General features: G+C 38.6%; 1 pseudogene; it reads right to left on the bottom strand.

Moving 5' to 3' along the window:
• Positions 1-6816: 6816 nt before the first annotated feature.
• On the bottom strand, positions 6817-7895 carry LOC130025162 (ATP synthase F(0) complex subunit B1, mitochondrial-like; annotated as a pseudogene).
• Between the last annotated feature and the right edge of the window lie 508 nt (positions 7896-8403).

Genomic DNA, 8403 nt, shown 5'->3' with positions numbered 1-8403 from the left:
AAATTTTAAGAAACCATAAAATTCCCCAAGCAGACAAAGACACTCTAGGAAAAATGAAAAAAAGGAGACGGGAGATATTGCATTGTCCAACTTTGAGTTGTCAGTAAGTCTTTTCTTTTCAGCCCATTTCCCTGGCCTTGCAAAAACTTTCTATTTTGATGTAGTCTCATTTGTTTTGTTCTCTTTGCCAATTAAGTCAAATACTGAAGACTCATCTGAAGTCCATATCTTGTAGAGTTCTGCCCAGGTTTTCCTTAATGTATTTTTACAGATTATGCTTTTTAATCCACTTACTCAACTTTTGTGAATGATGTGCATTTTATCTATTGTGGGAAGGGTTGGAACCATAGGCAGTGATGCTCAGGATTTTCTCCTGGAGGTGATCAGGTTAACATACATGGTGCCACGGATTGAACTGGTGTGGACTGCATGCAAAGCAATCCTACCTTTCAATGGTCAGTGATAAGCCTGCAGCTACAGAAATTGAAGATTGACTTTTGGGGTTTTTTTTTTGTAGTTTTCATATCTGGCAGTGCTCAGAAGCTATGCTGAACCAAGGATTAAACCAGGTGGGTTGCATGCATGACAGTGCCTTACCTCCTGTACTATCTCTCTAGCCCGAAAGTTAAAGTTTTAAAGAAGCTGCCTTTCAATTTCTCAGAGTGGGTATCCTCTTTTCCACCAGCAATATATGAGGAATGCAGTTCCTCTGCATCTGCGCCAGTCTTGGTGTTGTCATGATGGTTTATTTTAGCCATTCTGGTAGGTGTGCAGCAATATCTTTCTGTGGTCTTCATTTGCATTTCCCTAGCGAGCAATGATGTTGATTGAATATCCCTTCCTGTGCTTATTTGCCATCTGTATATTCTCTTTGGTGACAGGTCTCTTCATTTCTTTTGTCATTTTCTAATTGGGTTTTTTTTCTAAATCTTGTTGAGTTTTAAGAGTTCCTTGTACATTGAGAATATAGTTTTTGTTGAATAACTGGTTGACAAATATTTTCTTCCAGTCTGTAGCATGTGTTTGTTTCTTTTTTAAATCAGAATTTTTCATAAGTGAAAGTTTGTATTTTGAGGGAGCCTGGTTTTTCAAGTTTTCCTCTTGTGGATTTTGCGTTTGGTGTTGTTTAGGAACTCACTATCAACCTTGTAGATCCCCAAGATTTTCTCCTATTCATTTCCCAAGTTTTGTGGTTTATACATAGGATCTATTTTATGTGATCACAAAATATATAAAATCAGTCAACTGTCACTGTCCTCCCGTTGTTCATCAATTTGCTCGAGCAGGCCCAGTAACATTGTGAGACTTGTTACTGTGTTTGGCATATTGAATACGTCACGGGTAGCTTGTCAGGCTTTGCCGTTTGGGCGAGATACTCTCAGTAGCTTGCCGGGCTCTCCAAGAGGGGCAGAGGAATTGAACTCAGGTCAGCCATGTTGGCTGCATGCAAGGCAAATGCCCTATCTGCTGTGCTATTGCTCCAGCCCAAAATCAGTCAAAGTCATTTAAATTTATTTTTAAATGCAGTTTTCTGAAAATTTATTTTATTTTATTTTCCCCTGATTCCTTCTCTTTTGCTGCTGCTGTGATGTCAGGGGTCCACATACTTGGTTTGCATACTTGGTTGTGGTGCTCATGTGGGTGGGTGGAGTGGGTTGCTTTACTTTAGTTATGGTGCTCACACACTTTTTGCTGAGGTGTACCAGAGACTATATGCTCTCTCTCTCTCTCTCTCTCTCTCTCTCTCTCTCTCTCTCTCTATATATATATATATATATATAGCCAAAGATCTCAAATAGTTGTACCATTGAGTTTGCACTTGGCATGTGGGGTGGTGCCAGGGACGGAATTAGAAGACTCATACTTTTTTTTTGTTATAGTTAAATCACCATGAGATACAGTTACAAAGCCTTCATGTTTGAGTTACAATCAAACAATGATCAAACACCCATCCCTCCACCAGTGCACATTCCCCACCACCAATCTCCCTAGTATACCCGCACCCCCCTTACCAAACTACTCCGGACTCTATGACAGACAATTTCTCCCAATCTATCTCTCTATTTTGGGGCATTATGGTTTGCAGTTTGCAATACAGAAACTGAGACGTTATCATGTTTGGTCCTTTATCTACTTTCAGCACACATCTCCCATCCCTACTGATCCCTCCAACCATCATTGTCTTAGTGATCCCTTCTCTATTCCAGCTGCCTTCTCCCCCAGCTCATGAGGCAGGCTTCCAACTATAAACAATCTTCCTGGCCCTTGTGTCTACTGTCCTTGGATATCAGTCTCATGTTATGTTATTTTATATTCCATAAATGAATGCAAGACTCATACTTTCAAGGTAAGTACTCTATTGCTGAGATACCCAGGGAAGTTCCAAATTTCATTTTTAAAATTTGTGGATGTTGCTTTTTCCCCCTGGACAGCAAGATGGCAGCCTTCTCGGAGCTTTTTGGAAAGCCAGGTATGAGCCAATGGTGATGGGGCAACGAAAACCTCAGGGCAAAGGGGGTATTCCAGGCTCATCTTTCACGCCCTACCCAGGTCATGAGTTGCCCCCCATGAGCGACCATGGCTCCAGAGCCACAGAAACCAATCTCGTAATTATCTGGCTCGTGGCAGAAATGCCTCCAGGGTTAATAAGTAAAATATCAGAAATCCAAATTCGCGCGGCTGCTATTGCGGCCGCGCAACATCATGTGGTTCTCATAACTAACTGTAGAAAACAAATTATTTCACAATGCCCTTTCAGCACTTCTGATTGGTGGGTGTAAACTGTAAACAATAATGGTGCATCTTTTGTCAAAATAGTGAACGTAATCAAAGTAGATAGAGTGTTAGGTAGAATTCACCTGCCTCACAGGCATTGAGAGGGGTGGCGGGGGGCGGTATATTTGGGTTCTTGGTGGTGAAAAATAAGTACTGTTGAAGGGAAATGTATTTGATCATTGCATAATTGAGACTTAAACCTGAAAACTTTGTAACTTTTCCCACAGTTATTCAATAAATAAGTATAAAATTAAAAAAAAAAAAGAAAAAGAGGGTCAGACATAGAAAGATTGCATTTATCTCGGCAACATAAAGTAACAAAATGGGAGACTAACACCCAAGAATAGCCGAGATAAATACCAGGAGATTTACTCCATGGCGTGGAGGCCAGCTCACACTCTAGGGGTATAGGCAGCTCAGATTGAGGAAGGAGCACCAAATAAAGGGTGTTGGGAAGATCTGCCCAGGATGGGAGATGCATGCTGAAAGTGACTATAGACTAAACATGATTGCCACTCAATTCCTCTTCTGCAAACCACAGCACCCAAAGGAGAGAGAGAACAAAAGGGAGTGCCCTCTCACAGAGGCAGGGGGGATGGGGGGGTGGGGGGTCAGTGTTGGTGGAGAATGGGCACTGGTGGAGGGATGGGTACTCGATCATTGTGTAACTGAAACCCAAGCACAAAAATTTGTAAGTCTACAACTGTACCTCATGGTGTTTCACTAATACAAATTTTTAAAAAAATTGTGAATGTTCATTGCCCCAGATATACTAGGGGAATCAGCCTTCCTTTGAATTATATTTGTACCTTTGTCAAAAATCAATTCAGTATATTGGTGTGGTTTACTCCTGGGTTCTCTATTCTGTTCCATTGATGGATGGCACCTATTTTCTTACTAATCTCAGTGAATTCTCATTACTATAGCTAGATAATAAGTCTTGAAATTGAACGCATTGATTTTGTTTCCTCTTTTTCAAGATTGTGTTACTTTTCTTACTTTATCAGCATTTCATACATTTTAGAATAATTTTTTGTAAAACTATAAAAAGTTCTTTAGAATTTTAGTAAAAATTGCAAAAGACCTATATATTAATTTGGGGAAAATTGACACATTTTACATGTTGTCTATTAATACTGTACTGTACTGTCTTCCTGCTGTTCATCGATTTGCTCAAGCGGGCACCAGTAATGTCTCACAGCAAATTGTGAGACTTGTTGTTACTGTTTTTGGCATATTGAATATGTCACAGGGAGCTTGCCAGGCTCTGCTGTGCGGGCGAGATACTCTAGGTAGCTTGCGGGCTCTCTGAAAGGGGCAGAGGAATCAAACCCTGGTTGGCCATATCAGTCGCATGCAAGGCAATGCCTTACCCGCTGTGCTATTGCTCCAGCCCTTCCATTAATAAATATGAAATATTTCAATTAATTTAAATTTTTTGTATATTTTATCAGCATTATGTAGTTTCCACTTGAATATTTTAAATAAATTTATACTTGTAACTGCTCTGTTTATATATTCATTGCTAGTACCTATAAATACGATATTTGACATATTAATATTTATCATAATTATAAGACTTATTTAAGTTGCTTTACCTCTTGTACTATCTCCAGCCCATCATGAGGTTTCCTTTTTGTTGTTTGTTTTGGAGCCATATAGGTCCATGCTTAGGGCTTAATCCTGGCTTTGTGCACAGGGATCACTCTTGGTGGTGCCCAGGGTATTAAATGGGGAGCCAGGAATTGAGCATGCAAGGCAAATGCCCTACCTGTTGAACTATCTCTCTGGCTCCTAATCATGAGTAATTAAAAAACCTAAGTGTACTTCCAATAAAATGATTTTTTTCACTCTGGCTTCTATAAAGGATTTTAAGTATCTTTCCCTTTGCTGAAAACTCAGGAAAGTGTAGTTGACTTTATTTGTACTGTCACTGTCCTTATTTGTACTATCATGTATAAAATAATCTTCGTAGTATTTCAGTGAGTTTACCTATTATCATTAATAAGCCACCCTTTCCTTGCTTTCCATCAGTTAGTTGCTTACGCAAAAAATAATGGCAAGCGCTCTTTAAAAGTATCAGTACCTTGGTTTTTGTTCAATCTGGAGAGGCTCATGATCTCTCTCGAACACTTCTCTTTTCTGTCTTTCCCTCTCTCTCCGCTCTTTTCCTCCCTTCCCCCTCAGCATTTCTCTAAGTAAATTCTTTTAATAAAACTATTTTGCTTCATTAAAAATATAAGCATCAATACCCAAAGTACTATTTTTTTTTTAATTGAGGAAAACATTTTTTTCATTTCTTTTCTTTTTTTTTACTCCCCCTTCAGCTCTCCACATGCTGGGGACCAAATCGATGAACAACAGGAGGACAGTGCTACAGTGCTATAAGAGTTATTTTGTAAATGCTCTGAAATTTTCTACACAGTCACATCATCTTCAAATAGAGACAGTTTCATTTGTTTCTTTCTGATCTCATATACTGAATCAGGTATATTGCCTTATTTCACTAAATAAAAATTCTGACTCTGTTGTTTATATTCTTATGTTGAATAAGAGTACTGACTGTGGACATTCTTGATTTGTTCATCATTTTATGGGGAATCCTCTAAGTTTTTCACTATTCTATTAGCTGAATATTTTGTGTTTGGTAGATACTTTTAATTAGGTAGAGGACTTCCCCCTCTATTATTATTTTCCTGGAATTACAAAAATTACTAGATGTTGAATAGTTATGATTTTTCTGCAGTGATGGGTTGATAATATTTTTTTAATTTTTTTGTATAAATATTGTAGGTTATATTGATTGGTTCTGAATAATGAGTTAGCCTATATCCTTAGAATAAAGCATACTTGGTCATACTGTGTGATTTTTAAAGATATATTGTCAAGTTGTATTTGCTAGTACTTTGCTAAGGGCTTCTGTATTTATATTCACTGGGGAAATATCCTGCAAGGTCAGTACTTTTCTTTTTTTTCATAGATTTTTCTCTAGCTTTTATGGGAGGATAATTTTAGTTTTATAAAATGTTTAAAAGAATTTCTTCCTCTTTTGTTTCTTGCAAGAAAATGTAGACTTGGTATTCTTCTTCTTAGAATTCTCCAGTGAAACTGGAGAATTTATTTCTAGAGATTTATTTCCTTACTTATTTAAGTTTAAAAATAGGAATTGAATTACTGTAATATTAAAACAGTTTATTTTGGAAGCTGGAGCAATAGTGAGCATATAGGGCAAATTTACCTTGCACACGGCTGACCTGAGTTAGATCCTTGGCATCCAATACGGCTTGTGAGCCCACCAGGAGTAAGTACTTAGCACTGCTGGGTGTGGCCCTCAAACCAAACCAAACCCAAACAGAAGAAAACAAAAAACCCAATTTGTACTGGGTGAGTTGTGGTAGGTTTTTTTTTTTTTAAGTGGCTCATTTTGTGTAAGTTGTCAAATTTAAGAATGTAAATTTGTTTTAAGTATTTTCATATTATCCTTTGATGTCCAGAAGATCTATAGTGACACCCCTTGTTTAATTCCTGATATTGAAAATTATGTCTTTTTATTCATTTTAATTCTAGATATTTGTCAATTTTATTACTTTTCAAGCAACTCATACCTTGTTTTGTTAGTTTTATTTATTACTTTTCTATTTTCAACATCATTGATTTCTGTTCTTTGTTATTTCCTTTCTTTTTGTTCACTTTGGATCTATTTCGCTCTTTTTTGAGGGCCACACCTAGCAGTGTTCTGGGGTGATTCCTGTCTCTGTGTTCAGGAGTCATCCCTGGTTGTATTCAGGGAATCATATATGGTTCCGGGGATTTGAACTGAAGTCAGCCACATATACAGCAAGTGACTTATATACTATGTCTCTGGTTTCTATTTTGCTTCCTCCCCAAGATGGTTGGGATAAATTAGATCGTTCATTTGAGAAACTTCCTCTTTTCTAAGGTATGCATCTAGTACTACATTTTTTTCCTCAACATTATTTATTCATGTCCCACAAATTTTTATATATTTTATTTCTTTTTTCCCTTGTTTCAACAGTTACTTTATTTCAAGATGATAGAATTAATTACAAGCTTAAAATACAACTGGACAATCTTTAGTCAGGCACCAAATTTTACTAAAGACAAACTGTGTATTTAAATGTGGTCACGGAACTGTTCAAAACACAGAGAAAGTAGGATGAGAAACATCTCACTAGCCAATGGATTGCTGATTCTTTCATTCTCTCACTAAAATTGAACTTGAAAGGTAAACCGTAACTTCAGTAGACAGCAAAACAGAAAGATTCAGTCAAGCAGAATGGTTTCTATTTAGTGTCAACTGCCTCTAGCCGTCTCAGTGGGGCCAGGCATCTTACATAACTGGCTGTGATTGAGCCTTCTTTGCCAGCAGCTTTAGATCTGAAATGCACTCAGCAATTGTCTCCTTTTCCTACTGGGCAGAAATGCTCTGCACCATGTGCTTTTCCACCCAGTTAATCATGTGCTTCTGCTCTTTGCGATGCATCATATTCTGAATGGATATTATAGTCCAGGCGATTCCTTACCTCCTTGTGTACTCTATGCAGCCATTCCCATTAAGTAACTTCCAAGACCATAGCAATGTTATTCCTCTGGACATCAAAAAGGTAATGGCACTTTTGAATCAGTGCCTGCTGTGGCTTCTCCATCTCAATGGCATCGTTAATTTGCTGGAAGGAAGCCTCTTTCACCTCTTCTAGTTGGGCAATTTTTTGTTGATTGGGTTTATCAGCAAATTTTTCAATAGAGGCGCCATATTTTTTAACCTAATAGACAGGCAATCCTATTGTTGATATGGCAGAGAAAGTGTCTGGGGTAATCACCTATATTTCTTTGGATAGGAAATACAAGATAAGCCTAATACCAAGCACATAGGGTCCTGTTACAACAGTTTTAGGATAAAGGAACTGGAAAAATTCCTCAGGGATCAGCTTCATACGTACTTTCTCTCCATGTTCAGGAAGAGGTGGGACAAGGGCGAGACTTGGCTGCTCTGTGTGAAAAATCCTTGTTGCCTGCAATACCCCTGACCTGAGGAGGCCTGCGTTCTTTAGAGCAGGGACTGCTGCAATGGCCGCAGAAACTACTACACGGGACAGCATGGTTAGTAAGGGTCCAGGTAGCAGCTGTCTTAAGGTCCCAGTGACCCGGACCTGTATGTTTTATTTCTAATTTAGTTCAAGGTACTCACAGCACCTTCCCACTTTCCTTGAATGCATGTTACTCCATAGAGGAGCACCTGCCTTGTGTGTAGGAGTGCATGAATTTGAACCCTGGCACTACAGGACAAGAATGAATGCAAACCAAGTGTGCAGTCCTTACATAGCATAAAAGATGCTGTACTGAATGCAGCAATAACAAGCAAACAACAACAAAAAATAAAATAATTTTTTTTTCTCTTGAGACTTCCTTTGTCATCCGTGGATTACTTAGAAGTATGTGTTGGGCTGGAGCGATAGCACAGCGGGTAGGGTGTTTGCCTTGCATGTGGCTGACCTGGGCTCAATTCCAAGATCCCATATGGTCTCCCGTGCACCACCAGGAGTAATTCCTGAGTGCATGAATCAGGAGTAACCCCTGTGCATTGCTGGGTGTGACCCAAAAAGCCAA

This window comes from Sorex fumeus, unplaced genomic scaffold (genome assembly GCF_029834395.1).
Source record: "Sorex fumeus unplaced genomic scaffold, SorFum_2.1 ptg000030l, whole genome shotgun sequence".
Classification (NCBI taxonomy): Eukaryota; Metazoa; Chordata; class Mammalia; order Eulipotyphla; family Soricidae; genus Sorex; species Sorex fumeus.
Note: the sequence above shows the minus strand (reverse complement) of the source record. Positions and strands in the feature narration are given on the sequence as shown.